We start from the raw sequence: 9,910 nt of genomic DNA, 5'->3' as shown, positions 1-9,910 counted from the left end.
AAGGTCCAAGGTTTCCCTCCTTTCACAGTTCTCCAAGTGCCTGTAAGAGTGCTGAGATAAAGAGGAAGTGAGTAAAGCTCACAGGCCTTTTTCAATTACCTCCACTGCCAGCCTCCTTTTCACCATATGGTTAGCCAACTGGAACCAGTTACAAAATGTCTACAGATTGTAGAGAGTCTCTCCAAAGGACTTCCATTCCACATCTCTCATCTTTCCTAGAAGCAAGAAACAGACTTCAGAGCAAATCCGCATAGGGTAAGTGCCATTAGATGCATCTTCCTGGGTATCAGTCAGACCCTATTTCAGCTGAATTCCCAGAATCCAACATAGGACTTTTAACACACAATATAGGAACTTAATAAATGTTCATTGAATTGAATTACATTTTTAAAAATTGAACTGATGGAGGTGGAGGGGAAGTACCTGGCTCAGTGAATTGAGATCCAGACCTTAGAGACAGGAGGCTCTAAGTTCAATTTGACTTCAAATTTTTCCTAGTTGTGTGACCCTGGACAAGTCGCTTAATCCCTCCTTTGTCTAGACTCTTACCACTCTTACCCATTGGAACCAATACACAATATTAATTCTAAGATGGAAGATAAAAGGTTTTTTATTGAATTTATTACTTTTTCATAGGAATTATGGTTCTGTATGGCTTTGTGTATGTTTTTTACAGAATAGGACACACATACAAAAAGATAAACCAAGTGAAGATTAAACACACATAGGTCACTCTAAATATGTGGGGAATGAGGACAGATTCATTCTTCTCCCAGGGAAAAAATAACTAATATTTATATAAGGCTCTTAAGTTTATCAAGTATTGCACATATATTATCTCCTTTGATCCTCACCACAACCCTGGAAAGTGTTGCTTGCCTGGCCCCGAGGAGCAGCCCACTTTGTATTTTCTAAGTTATAAACCAGCAATTTTGGCTATCAGTTTTGCTTCTTCAATTATTCTTAAGAATGGAGCAGAACAGACTAGGGAAAGATGGGTGTTTTCATCTGTAAGGAGCTGGTAAGGAAATTATTCCAGATGTTTCAATTTTGGATAATATAGGCATGTTATATTTTTGTGCAGTATGTGAACAAGTCTTTTTTTGAAATACAACCAAACGCTTAAAAACTCAGTTTTGTGCTCAGTGTGTGTATGTGTGTTTATGTGTGTGTGTGTGTGTGTGTTATAAAGGAAAATAAATTAAATTCTTTACTTTTCAACGATATAATTTTACTTAGCATTTTACTAAACATGTCTGTTTCATATAAATTCTTAACTAATGGACACATTAATCATATGCGTTAACTTCCTAAAGGGACCAAATTCAAGTATATAAAAATTTGGGTTTTGTTTTGTTTTTTTAACATGGAGATTTATCAAATAAATTTTTGGATTTTCACTCCTCATTAATTTGTTATATAATTAGTTATGTTTATTTATTTTTAATATAACACATATGAAAATTTATTTTGTAACAGAATGCACCACATAGTTTCAAATAAAAAGGACACTCTGGAGACCATCTAATCCAACACTTTCATTTGACCCTTATGGAAACTAAGGCTCAGCCAGGAAACATAACATGATCAAGGTCTCATAACTAAAATATAGGTCTCAAACCCAGACTTTCTCACCATCCACCATTTCTCTTCATGTCTGTCCAACTCCCTGCCTGGCTCAGCTATGGCAATGATGATAAGGAAAAAACAGTGCCTTGAACATAACAAATATAAATGAACTATATTGAATTTAAAGAGCAGTTAGATAATACTTCAGGAAACCTAACTTAGTCCTTTCCTTTTCTTGGCCACATCTAAAATATAATTATCAAATATAAATTGTTAAAAAGTATATTTTATAACAGAGCAGACATTGAGCAAGGATCAGAATGAACACTTCCTGGATGACACTAAACAAAAAAAAAAACATCAACAGAAATGATGAATTAAAAACATTCCTTTTTTTTGCCTGATGATGATGGTGAACATAAAGGTGATCATCCTCCACTGCTCTGTCACCACATCAAGATGCCTTGGAGTCCAAGTTTATTAAAGGATAAACCAAAAAGAAGCTAGCTCTGGGAGGTTCCTGAGAGTTGCAAAAGCTTCTATTGTAGGCCCAACAACTGCTCTACTTTCCAAGAACCCCCCTGACTAAGGGTGGAGAAACTAGTCTCAAGAAGCTTGGCCACCACATGTGAAGTTCTGTGTCCACAGCAACTTAATAATAAAATTAATTTACATTAACAGGCTACTATTTTAAGATTACAAAGAATTTCTTCCCCATAACCTGTGGGTACAAATATTCCCATTTCAGAGAACATGTTGGTTTAAGCCTCATTTAAGGCATTGGTTTTATGTTATCACAGAAATTTCTGAACAGAAATAGGGTTCTCTGTACCCTGGGTCAGAGGATACAAGACCCTCATAGGATGACACAAAACCTACTAGATGTTTTTTAACACTACTACATAAACAAGTCCACTTTTTTCCATTGAAAATAAGATTAATCTCAAAATTTTGTAAAGATTGGATTTGGCTCTCCCCCAATTGTAACATTGCAGGTACTTAGCTCTTCCTTGATTGTGAAGATTAAATTATAATCCCTTGTCTATTTTGTAAAAATTAAAATTAATATTAAATACTCCAAGTATTATTTTAATACTATTTATTAAAATCCACTTAGAGCGAAGCAAGCACCCAAAAAACTCTCCTTCCCACTAGTCCCAGCCCGAGAGAGCACATGGGTGGAAAACAGAAACTCAAAACTCCCTCCAAGTAAGGAGACATGCAAACAGGAAAAGAAAAGGAGATAGTGGGAAATGTAGTCTCTAGGGTTCAAGATTCTAAATCAATGCATTCCCCCTCCCCTCCTCCCCTGTGATCCTTTGGGAGACCAGTCTCTTTAATGGATCATGAAAACATAACAACTTATAACTTGAATTAGAGGTATATAAAAATATAATAGTTTTTAAAGGGAAATTACAATAATTTGGGGATAAGAGGAAAATAAGAAGGGAAAAGGAACAAAACCAATAATAGGTGTATTGAAAAAAAGCCAATTAGGGGGCAGTCCCCTTTGGCATAAGAGTGGACATTCAAAACAAAAGCATTTCAACTCCCCCCACCAAGGTTCAAATTTCCCATATCTCAAAGTTCACTCTGGATCTTCTGGTATCTGCAGGCATCTTCATAGTGCCTTCTAGATTCTAAGAGAGTGTTTACTGTTCTAAATTTCACTCAAATTCAAGTCAAAGTTCACAACAATAACATAGTCCCCCCTGAGGAAAATAATAATACATTCCCCTCTGAGGAGGCTACAGGGATGCATGTAGGAATTACACAGGGATACATGGTTGAGTCATAGGGCATATGAATAAAGTATCAAAAAAAATCAAGAATCAAAGAAATTAAAATTTAAAAAACCTTCTGAGTCAGATTAAAAAAATATAAAAAGAAAACGTGAAAAAATTCTGGAAAGAAGGGGAAAAAAGAAAAAATCACAACTTACAACAGGTTCTTGTAGTGATCCATGTCCCATAAGTGTACAACAACATTAGTCACTAACCCAATTTAGCAGTCTGGACTACAATAAGTTGTCTTGACTCCAGGTCCAGGGCTCTATGGGCTTAGCCACCTAGCTGCCAGAGCACCACCATGCCTTAGAGGAGTAGCTACCACAGCTTTACTGGTAACCAAATCTACCAATATGGTATTGGGATGCCCTCTGACCATAATGTGCCCACATGATGTCAAGGCATTGTTATTAAGATATAGGACACAGGCATTTACTGACCAAAGGAAAAGGAAATGGTGGGAAATGTAGTCTCTAGGGTTCAAGATTCTAAATCAATACAATTTGTTAACTTAATCCCAAAAAATGTAAGCACAGTACTTAAGAGTTGAGTGGGAAGATCTGCCCATATTAGATCTAATCACCAAAGGTGTAAATATCCCACTTAATCATGAAATGGGAGTTCTGTGACCCATGTGTGTGATAGTGGAAAATGAATTAGAATTAGAATTATTCTAACTGCCTTCTGGGCAGTCCTAGAGCAGAGCATCAGCTGTGATTGGTAGACATGGAATTAGGGGAAGTGATGTAAGAAAAAAGGTCTTTAAAAGAAAGAGACAAGGACCTGAACAATGATGTCGGTCTTCTGGGAGTTGGTTGTTGGTGGTCATTCTTCTGGGAGTTTGAAAGGGACACACTTGGAGTGGAGCCTGCTGAAGTTGAGGCTGATGAAGAATCTGCTGATTGAACTGACACATGGTTAGTATAAAGGCTGACTTCCTTTCCTTGGCCTCCTTTGCTCTGGCTGGGGCTTTAGAATTGCTACCTGGCTCAGAGGAAGCTGGAGCTGACTTTCTCTCTCTCTCTCTCTCTGTCTCTCTCTCTCTCTCTCTCTCTCTCTCTCTTTCTCCTTTTCTTCTCTTTCTCTCTTCCTTAATATCTTCCCTCTAGTATAAAATAAAGTACCATAAATTCCATTTGACTTTAGTAATTGATTTTTGGGATTTAGTAATTAAATCCCCGGTGATCAATTAAATATATTCAGTCCAATCATAAAATTAACAATCTACAAAATCAAGGAAAAAAACCCACAAATTTGATCCAACTAATAATAAAGTGGGGGAGTGGGGGAGCTAAGTGGTGCAGTGGAAAAAGTGCTGCCCCTGAAATCATGAAGACTTATCTTCTTGAGTTCAGATTTGGCTTCAGACACTTAATTAGCTATTACCCTAGGGAAGTCACTTTTGCTTCAGTTTCCTCATGTGTAAAATGAGCTGAAGAAAGAAATGGCAAACTACTCTAACATATTTGCTAAGAAAAGCCCAAATGGGGTCAGGAAGAATCAAGAAACAAGTTAAACAACTGAACAACAAAACAACAAAGGCAGAACAGTTATGCTTAATATAGAGGATATAAACAAGATTGAATTTGAGTTAGTGAGTGTTGAGAATCAACACAGATGTGTAGCTCTCATTCAATGTAAACTTATGACAAAATGGAATGTTTTTCCATGTTGTTTGCTACATTTGAACATGAATGCATACACTTGAGTCAGCCAGTCATTGTATGGGAATTTAAAAGATTTTAATCCTTGTTATATTTCTCAATGTCATTCATTTCAATAAGTTCATTATAATAAGTGGGTTTCCATAAAAATTTCACTCAAAAAAATTCAAATAACTTGAGAATAGCTGTGAATAATCATTTGAATTTTTCAATAAAAATTTTATTGTTAATTGTCAATAGCCTCTAATTTTTAAAGTGAAATATATTTTAATAATATATACATCCAACATGTGTATATTGTAATGAAAGGAAACATTACCTGAAACAGTTGAAATAAAAATAATAGAGATAGTTTAGTAGGAAATACAGTAATACAAAGCAAAAATCCAAATTCAGAAAACATGATCTATTGTTCCCCCCACACAAACTGGTATTCATAAGAACTGTAACTTATAAAGAAGAAAGAATACTGGGTTTGCTTTGTACAGATTCTTTAGTTGCCAAAATCATGAAACAATAAATTACAATGACATCTTAAAAGTGTACATGTAGAATAGCTGAGCACATCTTCTTAGATATGGACCACAGAGACTCAAAGAGATGATGAGTCAATTGGATCTTGTGAAAAAATCTCAGACCAAATGTGCTAGAAAAAAGAATAGCTTCCAGGGCCCGGTCTCCTAGACTAGAGGCAAAGGGATTCAAATCCAGAGATTACAGCCACTCACTTTAGGAATAAGACTGGTAAAATTCAGGTAAAATGTCAAGCTTCATTTGTCTATAACCAAAACCAACTATGAACTAAATAAACCCATTTGTGCTGAATGTAGTTGATGAGAATTCTGAATTAGCTTCACAAAAGTCATATCCCCCTTACTGGTTGGTGTTGATGGTTAGGAAGAGAAGAAATCAATCAGTCCACATTTATTTATTAAGTGCCAGACACTATACTAGGCACTGAAAATACAAAGTCCATCCTCCAGAAGCTTACATTCTAATGGGGAAGGGAGAACCAATACACATACTCAGAAAACAAAAAAAAAAAAAATAGACACAAGGCCATCTTGTTGGGAGGAAATCACTAGTAGTCAAAAGAATTAGGAAAGCACTCATGTAGAAAGTGTTATTTGACTGGAATCTTAGAGAAGAACAAGGATACTAAGAGGCAGGGGTCAGGGTAAAGTGCATTCCAAGTATGATTAATTATCAGTGCAAAGGCACAGAGATGGGAGGTTGTTGAAATATACAGTGAATAGCAAGAAAGACCTTTTGACTGAACAATAGAGTGCTTGGAGGGAGCTTAATATCTAAGAAGGTTAGAAAGATAGATTGGGGCAGATAGGGAAGAGCTTTAAATGCTAGAGGAATTCATGTATTATCTTCTCAGTAATATGAAACCACTCTTCAAAACTATGGCAGAGAACTCCAAGCAATGAACTGGGCCTCAGTACCTAAGGACCAGGACAATCCATGACTTGTGTTCTGAAATTTATAGGAAGGGAGGTAATAGTGCCAATAGAGAACTCCAAGGAAGCACTGAATCTTCTAGCTTAGGGGTAAATTCAGAGAAGTTTGACTTTATCAGTCAGACAACAAGAATTTCTTGATTGCTTATTACAAATCAGTCACTATTCTGTTTGGTATGTAAAGAAAGGCCTTTTCCCTTTTCTTAGATTTCTTTGAAATACAAACCTAGTAGTGGCATTGTTGGGTCAAAGGGTATGCAGACTTTTATAGCCCTCTGGGCATAGTATCAAATTGTTCTCCAGAATGGTAGGATCAGTCCACAACTTCACCAACAGTGTGCTAGTGTCTGAATTTTCCCACATCCCATCATTGTCCTTTTCTGTCATTCATAGCTAATCTGATGAGTACATGGTAGTACCTCACAGTTGTTTTCATTTGTATTTCTCTAATAAATAGTTATTTAGAATATTTTTTCATGTGACTATACATAGCTTTGATTTCTTTTTTTTCTTAAAACTACTTGTCTTTAGCCTTTGGTCATTTGTCAATCAGGGAATGACTCATATGTTTATAGATTTGAATCCCTTCTCTACATATTGAGAAATAAAGCCTGTTTCAGAGAAATTTGCCATAAAACTTTTTCTCTGTTTTCTGCTTTCCTTCTAATCAAGGCTCCATTGGGTTTGTTTGTGCAGAAGCTTTTTAATTTGATGTAAGCAAAATGATCCATTTTTATATTCCCAAATGCTCTTTATTTTGTTTGGTCATAAATTCTTCCCATGTCCATAAATCTGGTAAAATATTATATGCTCCCCTAGATTGTTTCTGATATCCTTATTTAGGAAGATGAAAGAATAGGGCATGAGATTGCCTCACTCTCCAAATTCCTCCACAGATACTCAAAAATAAACCCTCACTGTCAAAAAATGCTAAAAGTAGCAAAAATAAATCAGAGCCTAGAGTGAAGCAGGGCAATCAAGGACAATTTGGGAGAAAGGTCTTTGATCTCTGTCTGCCATTCTCACTTGACTGAATTATAAACACCCACAATCAAATATCAGAATTAACAAGCAGCAGGTTCTATGGGCTACTTGGGGCAGGCAACCTCATTTTATTGGCTTAATTTAGGAGCCTACACCCCAGTGGGAGGTATTAATGGATTAAAAAAACAATGAGTTCTGGGAGCAGCTGCAATCTCAGCTCTAGAGATTCCAAGCCAACCATAATTCTAGGGATTAGCAGCTAACCAGGAAACAACTTTGGGGGCCCAGGCATGCTGACTAGGCACCACTCCATCCCAGGCTGAGGCTTCTGGAGAAGAATAAGAAGAGAACACACACTGGAAGTGAGTGCATTTAGTGAGCCATGATGACCCTGCTGACTGTGGTCACTTCCACACTGGCCACTAATTTTCTTTTTTAATGAGGGAACAAAGAAGACTAGAGTTCAAATCCAAAGGACAGGGAAATTTTAAAACATACTTTTAAAACATCAAAGGAAAACATCAAATGGTCAGAAGCCCAAAAAGAGTTTTTGAAAGAGTTCCAAAAAGTCTTTAAAAACAAAATTAGAGTGCTTGAGGAAAAGTTAGATAAAAAATATAAAAACTATACAGGTAAATCAAGAAAATTATGAAAGGTCATCTATTTGGGAAAAAATAGCCAAAAACTCACCAAAGAAAATAATTCATCAAAAATTAGAATTGGACAATGGTAAGCTAATGACTTTTTAAGGCAACAGAAAACAAAGCAAAGCAAAAAAAATGAAAAAAGTAGATGAGATTATAAAACAACTTGCCTCGAAAACAGATCAAGGAGAGACAATATAAGAATCACCAGACTATTGGAAAGTTATGATTGAAAAAAAGAGTTTAGAAACTATGCTCCAAGAAATTATTAGGGCAAAATTGTCTGGGAGTTTTACAACTAGAGAATAAAATAGAAATTCCATTTTACAACTACCTCCCTTAATCTACCCTTCCTTTGATCATCCTTGTTCTCCTCTTATCTCCTGCTACTTCTGTAATATTTATTGGGAAAGGAAATAGGATTGGGAAAAATGGGGATAAATGGGAGGTTTCTATGGGGTATGGAGGAGTTAAGGGGAGAGAGGGAACACTGTGAATCAGGGGAGGGAGATGCCCCCTCATGAGAGGAAACAGCAGGGGTCCGATAAGGTTTTTTATTGCCTTGATGACTGAAAAGAAGTTCAGCTCCCTCTATGACCAGAAAAGATAGTCCACTTATCTGACTGGGAATTTAAATAATATAAAGTTTAATAATCCAGTTGGAATTGGAGTTTTTCCTTAGCTTCAGAGTATAGGGCCAGGCCCTAGAGGCTGGCGGAGGGTTTGTCCCACTCTCTTCTACTCTCATTCTAATTCTGAATCTTAGCAATAGACAGAAAGCAAACAAGAACAATTCTAACCTTTAGAAGCCTGTGTCTTCAGACTGAACCAAGAAGAGCATGCCACTCCAGACTGGGCTGACCACGCTCCTCTCTCCTCCAACACTAGGAAGCCAGTCCCCAGCCGGCAGGAAGGAAGTGCTCGTCCCAAGACCCAACTGCCACTCCCAGTTGGCCCTTCCACACACAAACTGTTAGTCTAGTTTCCTTTCCACACTTCTACTTCCCTGTAGGGTAGGATAGATTTCTACATCCAACTGAATGTGTATATTATTCCTGCTTTGAGCCAATTCCAACTAGAATAAGGTTCAAATACTATCTACTACCTCCCCTATATTTCCTTCCATTGTAAAAGCTCTTCCTTTCCTACCTCTTTTATGTGAGATCATCTTTCCCATTCTGTCTCTCTCTTCTTCCTTTTTCCCAATATATCCCTTTCTCATCTCTTGATTTTATTTTTTAAAAGCAACTATCGCATTCAACTCACATTCATGCTCTCAGCCTATATATATATAAATATATATATATTTATATATATATATATATATATAGAGAGAGAGAGAGAATGCATATTACATATATGCATTCTAAATGCCCTAATAATGATAAAGGTCTTAGGCATTACAATAAAATATGGAACACTTCACAAATTTTCACATTATCCTTATAAAGGGGCCATGCTAATCTTCCTCTATATTATTTCAGCGTATGTTGCCAAAGTAAGCACCCATTCCTGCTAAGGGGGAAAAAAAAAACACTAGAAAGCAAAGGAATGAGTTTAGATTTGCTTAAAAAAACAAATAGAATTTAATACCAAGAGCAAGCATATAATGGAGACAAGCTAAAAGCCTTTCTAGTAAAATCAGAAGTGAAATAAAGATAATTATCATCGTTACTTTTCAATCCTGTATTAAAAATGCTAGCTATAGCAGTAAGACAATTATTAGTAAGTATGATAAGTAGTACAGTAAGGCAAAAATAGTAAGACAAAATTAAAGGAGTAAAAATAGTCAAAGA

The 9,910-nt window shown here is 36.2% G+C and overlaps 1 pseudogene; it reads right to left on the bottom strand.

Annotated features, from left to right (window-relative positions):
- Positions 1–9,520: 9,520 nt before the first annotated feature.
- Positions 9,521–9,621, bottom strand: LOC130456672 (U6 spliceosomal RNA; annotated as a pseudogene).
- Between the last annotated feature and the right edge of the window lie 289 nt (positions 9,622–9,910).

This window comes from Monodelphis domestica, chromosome 1, assembly GCF_027887165.1.
Source record: "Monodelphis domestica isolate mMonDom1 chromosome 1, mMonDom1.pri, whole genome shotgun sequence".
Classification (NCBI taxonomy): domain Eukaryota; kingdom Metazoa; phylum Chordata; class Mammalia; order Didelphimorphia; family Didelphidae; genus Monodelphis; species Monodelphis domestica.
This window is presented reverse-complemented; position numbering and strand designations above follow the sequence as displayed.